The following is a 16275-nucleotide window of genomic DNA, read 5'->3' on the forward strand; positions in this document are numbered from 1 at the left end:
GTTAAACTTATTATAGTTTTTGACTTTTTTTGTTTGTTTGTATTTTGCTTCAGCAACAGCAACACAATGAAAAAATATAATTTATGAAGTTTTAGTTTTTAATTTAACACATTTTATTTTATTAAACTATTTATTTAAATATTATTATTATATTTTAATTTATTTAGCATTTTAATTTATTTAGCTTCAATTTAATTTATTAAAATATTTTAATAAAATGTCTTTATCATTATAATCATTTTCCATAACAATAATAACTTTCAAAGATAATCAGTGTAAAAAAAGAAAGTATCAGCTGCTTGACTTTATCGCAAATCATGTGTTCCTCTTTTGCTCTGCTCAGTGAGGACCAACGTTACCCGTTGTTTTTTTATTGTCCGTAAAATTTTCACCACCCTCCCAACATATGTGGGAAATATAGCTGCTTTGTCCATCATCGCCTCCATTTTGGGATTTTTTTTTATGGGATTTCACTTCCATTTCACATCGCAGTGGCTTAGATCAGTGTATTACATGTTGCTGAATTTGTAGAGACCCCAACCATGACCAGTACCTGCTTGAAAAATAATATTTCAGCGTGTCTTTTAGAGTAGAGGAGCCATTGTAGCCGGAGTCCTGGTCGAGCGGAGAGGCGGTCTGTCAGTGGGTAGGGCTAAGGGAAGGGCGGGGTATTGAAATGAGCCCCATGAGAGGGAACGGGGAGGGGGGCGGTACTTTAGGCCCCAGTTATTTACTTTGACCCTCAATCAACGGGGTGTACTCGCAGGGCACATGCCAAACTCCCCAGGCGGGCGGTGCGGCTCTGCCCCTTCCTTCACCTCGACATGCATGTTTCCATCCTAAACACATTTGCAGTTCCTCATAATACCTCAACGTTGAAATCGCTACTACAACTAACCCGAGCCAGCAGCTCAATCCCATTGGATGTAGCTGTTTATTCTAGTTTGTTCCTTAACACTGTGGTTGTGAATTAAATGTACACCTATTTGCATGGTTAGCTGTTTTTAATTATTTGCAATTAGCATCGTTTTCCCCCATTGACCCTATCAGAACAAACAACACGATTCGTTTTTAGGTTGTGTCCGACTAATTGAGGACTAACGCTGGACTAACAAGCATCATGATATTCCTGAGTAACCTCCAATACAATGACTGCAAAAGCACATTATTAGAGAGTTCCTTAGGAAGAGGTTAACTGCTTGGGGTACGGCGTCGACGGCAGAGTTCGAGGAAAATCGCACATCCGACGCGGCGCGCTAGCTGGAGGACACAATTATCCAAATCAATTTCGGCAACAAACCCGGCTATTGCAGGAGCCATTAAAATTTAATCCTAAATAAACTTAACATTTGTAATTCGGCGAGACAATTTCATAAACGTGTGTAAAACTATCTGATAAATTATGCATGGCTTCAACTTCGACGCATAAATAAACGGGCAATTAAAAGCAGCATTATGTAGAGGGAAACGGAGAGCGAGGGAAACAGTTTTAAGATGTTAATTATTCAAATGAGGGACGGAGCTCAACTCTACCTGCCTGCCATTGATGTGATCAAGGTGATTAATATGGCGCTATTAGTACAGTGATCCCATTGCAGTGGCAAGGGACGGCCTTGATTTATTTACTTTGTACAATTAGGCTATGTGATTAGGAGTGCAAACATAATTGGATTTTCAAGACCCGTACGCATGTAATTAGAGCCGCAATGCATCTTCCTTTGTGATCTGAGCTGACGGGCTACTGGGTGAAGGCTGAGTTTAACCCCTGTTAGTGGCGGAAGGAGACTCGCGAGCGTCGCCTTGAACGAGGATCAGAGAGCCGCTTCGTGCCGCTTAATTGATTGTACAGTCTTGTCAGAGTGTCACGGAGGCAGAAAGAGAGCGATATGAAAGCGTGGGAGAGATAGCTGCGGGGGGAATTGCGTCCGCCGCACGTATCGCCCTCGCCGCGGTTAGCCATGACTGGATGCGGGCAGGTGAAACCCGCCACGGCGCCACGCTGCACATGACACCCCTTTGTTAGAGCAGACGCCAACCGCCTCCATGTCATTTCAATTACCACCTCGGAGGTGCAGCAACCTGAGGAGACGAGGAATCAATGTTTTCACTCATTTACTCGTCCTTAATTAAAACACCGTGGACCTGCAGTCAGCATTGTTTGCAAAGCTTCTTAGGGCCCTCGGAAAACAGCACAGTTGCTGTACCGTGGTACAGAGATGGTAATATCGTGGGACTAAATTAGTACGATAAGTATGTAATACAATGGTATTTGAAAGAAACTCCAAGGTTACATGGTACCATTGGAACTTTTATACTGTGGTACTGTTATTTAAATATGTTTAAATATGTAAAATAATAATAATAACAATAATAATAACAATAATAAATTATACTATGTTACTTTAATATATAACCATTATATAACATATATCTACATGGAAGTCTACTCCAAAGTTAAAAATGTTAACTATAATCAAATATTTATTTAAATACATTTAAATATGTAAAATAAGTAGGTAAATAAATAAATGTAAATATTTCTTTTATTATATTTAAAATATGTAAATACCATGTCACATGCAATAAACAAACCAACAAAAACATGGTATGTTTGTTTATTATATAACATTTATATAACATGTATCTACATCGAAGGCCTACTCCAAAGTTGAAAATACCATGGCACTAAATATTAACCTTATTTACATATTTATTTACATATTTAAATAAATAAATACATAAATACTAATTGAAATATTTAAATACCATGGCATATGCAAACAAACAAACAAACAAAACCATGGTTATACTATGTTACTTTAATATATAACATTTATATAACATATATCTACATTGAAGGCCTACTCAGAAGTACTTCAAAAATGGTATTGTACTTACTGGTATCATGTCGAAAAATAAAAAAAACTAATACTAATAATAAATTTGTGTCTAATACCCCAAAATAATTTAAAATACCAAATAAATAAATAAACATGGCACCTCATGTTTACCCTATTTTATTAATACAGTACTTACATAACAGGCCTACCCTAATTCAATTGAAGGAAAAACCATGGCATTTTATATTTTGATACATACTTCATATTTACATATTACTCCTAAGGCAGGGTAACTATAACCCTAACCCTAATACCACTATATTAACATGGTACTAATGTCAAAAAAAGTAATGATGTTAATTAAGTGATATTAATTAACTACATGTATTTACTATATAGTTAGGGTTAGGGTTTGGTTACATGCATGTAATTACGCATAATTAATTGGTATTATAATAATAAGTACATGTAACATGTAACAAGGGCACCTTAAAATAAAGTGTGTTAAAACATAGTATTATATTGTATAGTAATAAGATATATACCATAAAAAAGTGAATTAACATATTCATATACTATTACATGATATTAAAAATTCTAAAATAGTAAATACAATAATGCTGTTTTGTTAGTATGTGCATTTTCTTGAGTTTTCTTTAAATAAATAAATAAATAATTAGTCTTACAGTGAATGACATCGTTTGTGCTAACCGTGACAAAGAATCATTTTTTTGCTAGAAATCTCTCAGTATGCAGCGCAGGAAGTAGAGGTTTGTGACCAGCGGTTGCAGGATTGGACACATTTTGAGTTTAAAGGGGGACGGCTCTGAGTCAGCTGGGCATCCAGTGTGATTGCCGGCCCCGGGCCCTCAATGGAAAGTTGTGGAGAGAAGCTGTGGTTGCCAGGCACCTCCTGAGGTGACTCTATCAGAGCCAGTCAAGCCTGAAATCAATCACTCAAACCTATCAAAGGCTGCCCTGCCCCGCCATTGTGAACCAGCCATCTGGGCCTCTACATACTGTCTGTGTTAGTTTCAGCATTTGTGTGAGTGTGTGTGTGTGTGTATCTGCATGTGTAACTAAATGAATAGAGGGGGTTTATGACAGTTACCACTACTGCACGCAGGTTTTCGCGTCTGCTTCACACTTTCATTCACGGCACTTCTAGGACGGACAGTGACATAATACCTCAAGTCTGCCGTTGAGGTGCATTAGGAGCCTTAGTATTTGGCATCAAGCTCTGCGTTCAGCTCCCTAACCAGCTGCAAGGGGTGACGGGGCCGTCCAACGGGCAGCTCTCCCAGGCCAAACTAACTAACTGTCCTGCTGCAGAGCATGCGGGATGGGGCTAAACGCACAGCGTCTGCCATTGGAGGGCAGTAGAACACAGAGCATCTATCAGAGTGTCTCTCTTCGCCGTAGTCTCACACATTGTGCTCTGACTAGGGGCCGCTCACAGCGGGGCCAAAGCCTGGAAGGACTGTGGAGAGGTCAACCCGGAGGATTGGTTTGCTGTGGCTGTCGAAACTAAGGCATACCGTCTGCGTAAGCTGCGGAACTGAAATATTGTTTAGCATTGCAGCTTTGTTCAAACAAATGTCTGTTTACTCGATTTTCAGAGCATTCAAAGCTGTTTTATGTACATCTATGAAGTAACGCAAGTGTTCGTCCTTGAAATTTATGAAAAAAGAGCTTAGGCTTGTTTGAATTGGACGGATCTGCATTTTTATGGCATTTCCCGCAGCTCCAACTGCAATCAGAAAATGCTAATTTTATGACCAACTGTATTTTGCGATGGCACTTGAAAAGATCAGAGCTATTACAAAATGAACCTAACGCAGCGGAGGTGCGCACAGTTTATTACTCCAGTCGGAACGTAATATAGACAATCCCTCAAAACCTCCCTGAGACAAGCTAACGCACGTAGGACGAGAGCAGACGGACGCACACATACACGCTGGATTGAAAGTGCTGCCGTCCCTGATCAATGATTCAGTGAGTCTGTTCTGGGTGAGGACACCTTTCTGCTCTAATGCCTGCTCTGAAAATCCCCTTATATTCATTGGGCTGATAATCTATCATGTCATAAATTGAGATATAAAGCCTAGTTTATCTCTGTTCTGAATTGAATTACTTGTACACGGCCATGGCGGGAAATCTCCAATCTCTGTCCTTTAGCAGATAATATCAACGTTTTAATGGCAATTCTAATTTTATTCAGCAGTATATGTGTTTAGTACGGATCATTAAGAGATACCGTGATCCTGAAATGTCCTTCCTTTTTGCTTTCTTCTGAAAACTTTCATAATAGTTAGCCTAAAATATTGGCAAAAGTCTATCTATCTATCTATCTATCTATCTATCTATCTATCTATCTATCTATCTATCTATCTATCTATCTATCTATCTATCTATCTATCTATCGATCTATCGATCTATCGATCTATCGATTCATGATTTAATTCAAGACCAATGGAAAAAGGAAAACCTATCAATACAATTAATAAAAAGAGTATCAATAAAATATTTTTAAATTAAAAAAAAATCATACAAAATATGGTTATGGATGTTTATCAATAAAGAAGAGCAATGTTTACAAAATAATTCAATATTGGATGTTTGTACATGTTTATCATTAAAGAGGAACAATGTTTATCAAATAATTAAATAAATATCAATATATTAATTTGAATTACTTTTTAATTTTAATTATACACAAACATTATTATTATTTCAACTGTTTGTTTTTATTTCAACTGTTACATTTTTACAATTTTGGCAGCTATCTATAAAGAAGAAAGTTGTTACAGTATAATAATTCTGGATGTCAATGTAAGAGTTTTGTTTGTTTGTTTATTTTTGTTTTGTTACAAAACCAAAGCTTTCATGTTTTCAATTTCACGATATAAAAATATGATTGTTTGATTTCATTCTTGAATTCAAACCATAGCTGTTTAATTCATATGACTACGTATTAAACATCTTTGTTTTACTCTTTCAGTCTTTATTTGTCTCCTCCTTAAGAAAAATAAGTAACTTTTTTTAATAATATAAAAAAGTTGTTTCATAATATATTAGAAATTAACCTCAAACATGTATGTTATTTTATTTGTGTGTTTATAAAAAAAGGTTACAAGTAAGTTATTTTAATTCCAACAATAATAGAACACAAAAAGAAAAAAAAAAAGTATATTTGAAAACATTTTTTGATGTTTGAAATATGTTTAAAATGGCTGAGTAGTACAAATCCCTCATTGTGAGTTTAAAGCAATAGCCAGAAAATAAACAAACAATAAATAAAAAGCTACTTCACTTAAATGTAATTTAAGTAAAATATGTTTTTGCTCTTGTACATGTGTATATATATATTTTGTCTCAGTCCATTTTGCAGCGTGTAACTCTAAGCTGCGGCCCGTTCAAAGTCCCGAGTGCAATGTTTCAGAGCTGACCTGCTCTTTTATGTACACGCTAACTCCTCGCTGTGAGGGGGTCCCAGAGTTAAGAAACTCACTTAGACAGACTTCTGTACACTTTAAATGAACACTTCATAGGCAGAATACACTGTCCCAAAGCTCATCCGCAGTTTGGAGGCTAGATTGCATTCTTATTCTTAGATATTAACGTCATTAACTGAACTTTATTCAGTTTAGAATTATCTATCTATCTGTCTATTCAGGATTTAATTCTAAAAGACAAATAAAAAAAGGAAAACATATCAATACAATTAATAGAAATAGTATTAATAAAATATTTTTAAATACAAAAAAAAAAAAAAAAACATACAAAATATGACTTTTATTTTAACTTTTGGATGTTAAAATAAAAATCAATACTAACTAAATAAATGAATAAGTAAAATATATCAATTACAGTAAATTTTCAACTCGGCACTAAAAACTAAAAACCGAGAATAACTGTAATTTTATAAGAACAGATCACAAGCACAAAGACGCTTTTCTTTCTGGTTTTTAAGTAAAATCAATTACTGCTACAAGAGTAAGAAAGCAAAGTGAGAAGTTCTGTGTGAAAGCAAAACGAGAAAAAAACGTTAAAAAGAAGACAACCGAGAGAGTGCGAGAGAAAGGCGAAACCTGTATAATAAAGGCAACATTTTCAAACATGGTTGCCATGTTTACAAGTGCCAGAGGGCAAAGCAGGACCTTTATTTCCCTCCTGCTAATTGTTTGATTTCTGTGCCACTTGAGAGTCAAGCATTGCGGTGAGGGAGCGGAGGAAAGAGAGCGAAAGAAAAAAGAAAAAGTGAGAGAGAGAGCAAATTTGCAGCGATCACACATTGCCCCTTCTTCATTTGTCTGTAACATGACGATAGCTTGAGGCATGTTTCTCTCTGGAGCTTTGCAGGAATACCAAGCAGTGAAATCCCCTGTCGCTTTGCCTCTCAGCTCACAACACACACACACACACACACACACACACACACACACACACACACACACACACGTCTTCGATGTGCCACAAGCGCTTTGTTCTGATAGCTACACAAAGTCGCAACACTATAATGCAACCGCGGTGATAACGAACTACGGTATGAAGTGGAGGTTTTGCTTCATTTCATTAAGAGTGCTTGAGATGGACTCTCGCGCACAGATGCATGTTGGGTAGACGGCGGAGCTGGATGCACGCCGTGATCTTTAATGCTCCACGCCATCTCCCCATGACATTGAGGCTGTCATCGGTCTGTTTCCGTGGAGATATTGTCGTCTCCTCCTGCGCTGATCTTGGTTTCTGCTACGGCAGGAGGTGCCTCTTAAAGTTCCTGTTAGCGAGTTACCGTGCAAGAGACAACACATTTAAGACAATCCACACAGCTGGACGGAGAGACAGGCCACTGGAAACCGAAAAAAAAAAAAAAAAAAGAACCAGGAAAATCCTGGACATGAAACACAGCATCTCCTCAAAAAGAAAGGCCTCTGCGCTCTTATCGCCTTGCGTTTATTATCATGCAAATAAACGTTAATCAAAAGACAAGGAGATTGTTTTAATCGGATTGCACTTTTCTGAGGCGGTTTTTGTTCGCCGCTGCCTTTCGAACCCGGGAACAAAAAGCTAGCGGTGGGTCGGAGAAACTCCAGGCGGTTTTCTCGAAGGCAGAATCTCTCGACGGGGCACGGCTCCGTCGTCAGCGCTCACCTCCGGACCTGAGCGCTGTCTCTTTAAATTAGCTGGGGTGGGAGGGGGACCCTAATGACAATCAGTGGGTCTCTGTCTGTTGCCCCTGACAAGCTGAACCCTATAGGAGATGAAACGAAAAAATGAACATTTTAGCCCCGCTAAAACAACATGAATTGTGGATTAGAGCTCGCTCTTTATTGTCGGAGCATCCCCGGTAATTAAAGCAGCGAATGAAGCAGCGGGGAGCTGAGAATATAGATAAATAAATGTATAGCAAACACACAGCATCAATCTACTACAATATGTCTATAAGAGTGTCGGGGGAGCTACTTTAAAACCGCAGTTTGCCAAGACACAAGCTATTCATAATTCAAAGCAGTTAGCCTGGTGAGAATGTTGCTATAACAAATAAAAAAAAAAAGTAAAGCTAAAATGAACAAATTTAATATTTAAGTGAGTAATATAATTTTAATTGTGCATTATCTGGTTTCAAAATAATCAGAATGTTATTTAGAGTGAGACTGTCAAACTTAAATTAATTAATTAAATCAATTTATTAAATATAAAAAGAAATAAGAAAAGTAGCAGTAGCAGTAGGCCTGTTTAACTAAATATGAAAAAAAAAAAAAAAAAACTCAAATGAATGTGTTAATTCTAACAGGGACTGAATTATGAAACATATAAATATAATATAAATTTGACTCCCCAATGAGAATGTTGCTATAACAAATAGTAAAAACAAAAAAGTAAAGCTAAATTAACAAATGTAATATTTAAGTACGAAATATATTTTTATTGTGTATTATCTCTTTCCAAAATAATTAGAATGTTATTTAGAGTGAGACTGTCAAACTTAAATTAAATAATTAAATTAATTTATTAAATATAAAAAGGAAGAAGAAAACTAGCAGTAGGCCTATTTAAACAAATATGAAAGAACTAAAATGAATTTGTTAATTCCAACAGGGACTGAATTATGAAACATATAAATATAATACATATTGACTCCCCAATACTAGAAGAATATTAAAAAAACATTGGTAATATTGTTAGAATTAATTAGAACGCTTATGTTTTCCCTCATACAGTAAGTTGCCAGCAGTGACTCATAGAGAAGAGAAAGCGTGTTTTTTTTTTTTTTTTAAGTGTGAGGTTAAACATACAACTTTTCAACTCAAATAGTTATTAAGTACTTCTGAGGAAGCCCCTAACCCAATATTTGGTCCTATATGCTAAGCAAATATTTTAATTTAATTTAATTTTATTCTATTTTATTTTTATTTTAGGCACTGCATAGACTTCTATTGTTTTTTATATACTATAACCTAATCCAATCCACAAACTCAAACAGAAAACCTAGCAGTATTTAAATAACATGTATAAAATAAAAATGTTTGGATTCCATCACTGAATTATGATTTTTTTTTTCTCTTATAAAATATGTAATCAAATCAATTTGCTGTCAGTAACAAAATGTGTTAAATAATCTATGTGAAGTACAATCATGTAGCAATGTATATATGTTTTGTTTTGTTATGGTACACTGCTAGCATCTAACTAGTTACTGGAAAAGTTATTGCTATGCTACTGAACATGTTGCTACGTTTGTAGCTTTGTTTTTTTGCTAGTTACTCACTAAAAGTCTGTTCACAACTAGACTAATTTTGCTGCAATATCTAATTACGATTATTCTGTTTAGATCAATGCAAAACTTTCCATTCCTGACAAACACTTATCACATAGAGGAATAAAGAAAGCCAAGCAAAATCAAGGTGTTTTCAAACAGCCTTTCAACCTATGTAATCATGTACAAAATGATGATATACATATTTTCTAAAGATGTTTACTAGCTTTTGTGAGGTACAGGCAAAAATCGTTGTTTACTGATAAGCTCTCAAATCAAATATGGACTACTTTTGATGTTTTTGTTCTCTACAGTCAGTATAAACTTTGTTTGAAAGTCTTTGAATGCAAAGTTTGTATCCTTTTGTGTTTCTTGGAAAAAATAAATAAGATGAATGTAAGAAAATAATAAGAGCATGTTACATTTTTGGTGAAATATCCAATATTTTTAAATTCTAGTGAAAACCCGATGGAGGTCAGAAGAAGGTAAAATGTAACAATAGTATTGATTTTTTGTTTATTTTCAGATGTTTACTGACTGTGGCTGACTTTAGCCATGTAGCTGGGGGTGCCGTGCGACAGATGCCCCTGCCAGTTTTGGTGCCTGGGCCCCGTCAGCTGCCAGCAGGCCCCTAATCCTTCCTAATGGGGATTGTCTTTTCACCGCTAATTTAAACCCTCAAACCACGGGACTGCCTCAACCTGAAGGCGCTCAATCCCAGCAGCCCTCCAACTACCCCAAAACCCCTCACCCCTTCGCTGGGCCCAAGCTCCACTCAGGCCTGGGGCCCTCCAATGCCTCTGCAACAACACCACCTTTCTGTCATTCCACACGCTGATTGTATTAATCTTATCTCCGTTTAATTACATTTTTCAGGACTCTTGCCGTCTGCCATCTTTGCGCTCAGTGGGAGTCACTGAGGGGCCCTCATTTCACATGCCATCTCATTTGGGTTCAAAAATCCCTGACACAAGACACCCGACCTCACTGGAGAAGAGGGGAAAAAGCGATTTATTAAAAGTGTGAAGTTCAACACAAAACTTTGTCCCATGTTTACATGCAGAAGTTTTACAATTGGGAATTGTAAGAAATTTCCATTCCATTTAATGATTCTCATTCCTTAACAATTCAAACAGTTAGTTTGATACTTTTGCCCTTAACCAATTTATTATTATTATTTCATTTTAAATAATTCTCAACTTTTTACAGATTCAAACAATTAAGTACTTATGTAGCACAATATGTTTGCTGTTATTTATTTTGATTAATATTATTTACTTGAAATTACGTGTTTTTTTTTAATGCAGTATATTAAATATAATGTGACATTATATATATATATATATATATATATATATATATATATATATATATATATATATATTAGTGGTGGGCATAGATACATTTTTTTTAATCTAGATTAATCTCACTGTAATCTTGGAATTAATCTAGATTAATCTAGATTAAAATGGCTAATTTGAATTCTGCCGAAGGCATTCAGAAAATGTGTGCCACCCAAATAATGACTAAAAGTAAGTCTTTGAGAACGGGTTTCTCAAGCCAGGTGGCGCATTAGACCAGAGGCTCATCTCCTGTTTCCAAAATGCATCACAAACTGCTTGACAATTGCTTTTACAACACAATTAACTATACAAACTTGTGTAACCAACTATTCCTACACTGCATGTACTTCTGTGTAAAAGGCTGCGCGACGTTGCAGTTAAATACACAGATTATTTAACTGCGCGTTGCAGTTAAATACACAGATGCGCACGGGCATGGATATCTGCGTGCATATTCTTCAGTTAAACTGTGTTGCTTTTAGAAGCGTCAATTCAGTTGTTGCACATAGTTTAATGTCTTTATTTCGGGATTATCAAAGTAAATTATAACTCACGCATGTGCCCCTGTAAAAAGGGTCTAGCAACGCCCCTGCCCTGAAGCAAACCCGGCGGCTTCATAGCTGCATCCATGTTAGCACGTCTCGTTTGATGTGGTAATTTGACAGTAGGCATACACACAGGTTAGAAGACTCGTTCTCGCCCCCTACAGTGCAATTCGGCTAGGTATACATCCGCGCTAAAATATCAAGGTGAAAGTCATCATAGCTTGCGTAGTATAGACCCAGCTCCCAACCCAACTTTGAGAATAGATTAACGGCAATATTTTTTTTTATCGCCCGATAAGAGTCTCACGTTAACGCAGCACGTTAACGCCGATAACGGCCCACCACTAATATATATATATATATATAGTTGAAGTCAAAAGTTTACATCCCCCTTTCAGAATCTGCAAAATGTTAATTTGGTAACACTTTCTATGAAGCCCCTATTTATAATACATTATGAGGGTATTTCTAAGGCATTATAATGAATGCATAATGCATTATAATACAACTTATAATATGTTATATTATCTCATTAATACTCATAACAACAATTATAATACATTATAATACTTGACTATTTGAGGTTATAACTTTTAAGATTATGATTATTTATAACTCACAATGGATGCTATTTAATATATCTAATTTATAATGGACTATATCATATTACATTTATTCTTTTCATTTATATTATGTTTTATTTTGATGGTCCCCTTATTCTACTGAATATAAGCAACTTTTCAACTGCATGTCAACTAACACTCCTTAGAGTAGTAGTAGACTTAGGTTAAGGTTAGGCTAGGTAGAAGGTTCATGTACTTGCAAAGTTACTTGTAATAAGTTTGTCATTTGGGGAACTATCAAAATACAGTGTTAGCATATATTTTGCATACTACTAATAATAATTACCGCTATCTGACATGGAGTTGCAGAGTTACTTATCAAAAACTGTCTAAAGGGTATCATCAAAATAATCAAACTGATGTCATTACACATTCATCTGATCTGATGCCTGATCTTAGGGATCTTTGGGAAATATTATTATAATTACTTATAAGTGGTCTTTGTATGCTTTAAGTAAAGTGACATGAGAAAGATGGCAAGAAATGAGACTTATAATACGTTATAACTATGGAGGAGGTAATCATACTCTTAAAAGCTATAACCACAAATAAGTAAAACATTATAATACAATAAAACTGTTCTTATGAATACTCATAAGACGATACAACATATTATAAGGTTTTTTATAATGCATTATAAATTTATTATAACGCCTTAAGAATACCCTTATAATATATTATAAATACAGGCTTCATAGAAAGTGTTACCGTTAATTTTTTTCCAAAATAAGAGGGATCATACAAAATGCATGTTATTGTTTATTTAGTACTGACAAGAATAAGATATTTAACATTAAAGATGTTTACATATAGTCCACAAGAGAAAATATAAGTTGAATTTGTAAAAATGACCCTGTTCGAAAGTTTACATCCCTTTGAATCTTATGCTGCGTTCCAGTCAACCCGCTACCCGTGTTTTTCCAAACTTCTACCCATGAAAGTGCACCGGAAAGGCAGTTAAACCTGTGACTTCCCACCTGTGAACTCGTACTAGATAGATGTACTCCCAAGCTCTAACGTAACATTGCCCGGGAAGCAACCCCCTAGGGGTGTGGTGTTAATGCAAGTGGCACACGGTGGAAAAATAGACTTTAGGACAATATAATGGTGCAACCAAATTAATAATAATATAAAAAATAATAAGTGCACTCAGGTAGTTTGGCGTGACTTGCCTGGAATGCTACAAAGTCGTGAGTCCCCTGGTGAAAAAACCAGCTAAAACCAGCCTAGGCTGGTTGGCTGGTTTTAGCTGGTCAACCAGCCTGGTTTTAGCTGGTCATAGCTGGAAGGCAGGCTGGTTTTAGAGGGGTTTTGGCCACTTTTCCAGCCTGGCCAGGCTGGTCAGGCTGGTCTTAGCTGGTCAGGCTGGGAAACCACCAGCTAAAACCAGCCTGACCAGCCTGGCCAGGCTGGGAGACCAGCTAAAACCAGCTACTTCCAGCTTAAACCAGCTAAGACCAGCCAACCAGCCTAGGCTGGTATTAGCTGGTTTTTTCAGCAGGGTCGTGGTTGGAAGTTGTGATTTACAGACTCAAAAACCTGCCTGGAACGCAGCATTAATACAGTGCTATTACCTAAATGATCCACAGCTGTGTGTGTGTGTGTGTGTGTGTGTGTGTGTGTGTGTGTGTGTGTGTGTGTGTCAGTGGCGGCTACTGGTCTGTCAAATAGGGGAAGCTCATTTTCGGTCTACATCATAAAATTGTCTATTTATTTAAAAGTAAATTCTGCCCTACGTTCCTTTTCAAGAAAATGGTCTGTGACCCTGTCGTACCAACTAGGCGTCTTTTCCAGTGACTTTTCGTGTGCAGTTTCATATAAATGAATGATCTAAAAAAAAATATTAAACTCTGTAAAAGTGAAACAAGGAATGTGGTGTATAATTGTGTGAAATGTATGATGAAAATCAAGCAATTTCGCCAAGCAAATATAAAGAAATAGGTTGCAGCAGTTTTTATTTCGACTGAACTTGAGAAATCCACGATGGGACTGAGCGGCCGCAGAGAGCGCGAACGAATAGCTTCAGCTATTCCTTATAGGACAAAATCGCTGTCAGTCAAAAGGACATGCAATCTTTCGACAGACCCTCCAATCATCACGCAGAAGCTCAGCGTCCAGGCCAGCCCACTCCTCATTCACCCCCAGAGACGCTAAGCGTCCGTGGGCGGGACATAATCGCAGCGTTTATCCAATGACCGTCTAGTTTCAAAGCACTGAAAAAAAACGTTCAAAGCAGCCCCATTGAAGTCAATGGACGCTGGGCTTCAATGGGGAAATGCACTGTGACGCTACGGGAATGTATGAGAAGAAAATCAAGTCAGCCGACCTGCTATATCTAACTGATTCTGAACGAATTCGTCTTTGAGATGAACGTTTTCTAACGCATTTTTAGTCAATAAAATGTTAATACAATAGTACGTAATTTGACCATTAATTTTGTGACATTATAGGGGAAGCTGAGCTTCCCTTGCAGTCTTAAAGAAATCGCCACTGGTGTGTGTGTGTGTGTGTGTGTGTGTTTTTGTTGTTTTTTTTTTCAGAAAATCTGAAAAATTCTTCAGGTCCCACAATTCCGGCATTTTGTGTATTAGAACCCTTTCCAACGGCAGTATGGTTTTAGACCCATCTTTTCACACTGAGGACGACTGAGGAACTCAACTATTACAGAAAGTTCAAGCACTCACTGATGCTTCAGAAGGAAAACAACATGCATTAAAAGCTGGGGGGTAAAAACTTTTGGAATTTGAAAATCAAAATTAAATACATTTAATTTTGTCTTCTGGAAAACATGTAACTGTCTTCTTTAGCCTCTGAATGGCACTACTAAATGAAAAAAAAGTGATATTTAGGCAAAAATGAGAAAAATATACACATCTCCATTCTGTTCAAAAGTTTTCACCCCCAGCTCTTAATGCATCATTTTTTCCTTCTGGAGCATCAGTGAGTGTTTGAACCTTCTGTAATAGTTGCATAGTTCCTCAGTTGTCCTCAGTGTGAAAAGATAGATCTCAAAATTATAGTCATTGCTGGAAAAGACACAAAAATGCTGGACAATCAAAAAATGTGATTTTGTGTGTGTGTGTGTGTGTGTGTGTGTGTGTGTGTGTGTGTGTGTGTGTGTGTGTGTGTGTGTGTTTGTGAAGTTTACCCACACACACACACACACACACATTACACATAGTCTCAACATCATATGAACAACTTTTATACTACTATTCAGTAAAAATACTGATTTAAGTATCAAATTCTCAACCTCAGTACAAGATAACTGTACAGTTAAAGGTTGTATCAGCGATTTCTAGCCTAAAACATAAAGTGTCAATTTCAGCTGACCTTTCTTCACGATCCGCTCGCTGCCTGCCCCATAAATTGTCTGTGAAAAAACCGCGTCTCTCTGGTCAGCCTAGGGTCCGAGATATGCCAAAAAAACAATCGGCACTACCAACCTTTCCACAGATAAACAGTGTTCCAACCAATCAGCGTCAGGGGTTTGGTGTTGTGGACTTTCCTACTGGTGCTGGGATGTGAGGGAGGCGGAGCGAAAGTCCACAACACCAAACCCCTGACGCTGATTGGTTGGAACACTGTTTGTTTATCTGTGGAAAGGTTGGTAGTGCCGATTGTTTTTTTTTGGCATATCTCGGACCCTAGGCTGACCAGAGAGACGCGTTTTTTTCACAGACAATTTATGGGGCAGGCAGCGAGCGGATCGTGAAGAAAGCTCAGCTGAATTTGACACTTTATGTTTCAGGCTACTAGAAATCGCTGATACAACCTTTAACAGTTAATTTAGACAAGCAGTTCTGGTTCAGCAAAGTGAGCAACATGTCAATTTAGAACCTGACTTATTAAATACACAAGGGTGTTATTTGACTGATTTGTGAGTCTTTTTTAACTATTTATTAAAAAGAACCATTAAAACATTCTGTTCCTTATTAAAAATGGAATTGGAAATAAGTTGTTTCACTCGGATGTTGCATTAAGTGAACAAAATGTACCGCAGATTCATAGTGAGTAATGACTTGGGCATCTATAATGTACAATCTGTGTACAGTTGTGAGGGAAAAAAAATGACATTGATAAACAAGGCGACACTTGAGTGCTCTTGAGTCTTTCATTTGAAGACGCAAAGGCGGATTCTGTGCAGCGAGACAGGTGGGTTTAATT

The sequence above is a fragment of the Garra rufa genome, chromosome 24 (genome assembly GCF_049309525.1).
Source record: "Garra rufa chromosome 24, GarRuf1.0, whole genome shotgun sequence".
NCBI classification, from domain to species: Eukaryota; Metazoa; Chordata; class Actinopteri; order Cypriniformes; family Cyprinidae; genus Garra; species Garra rufa.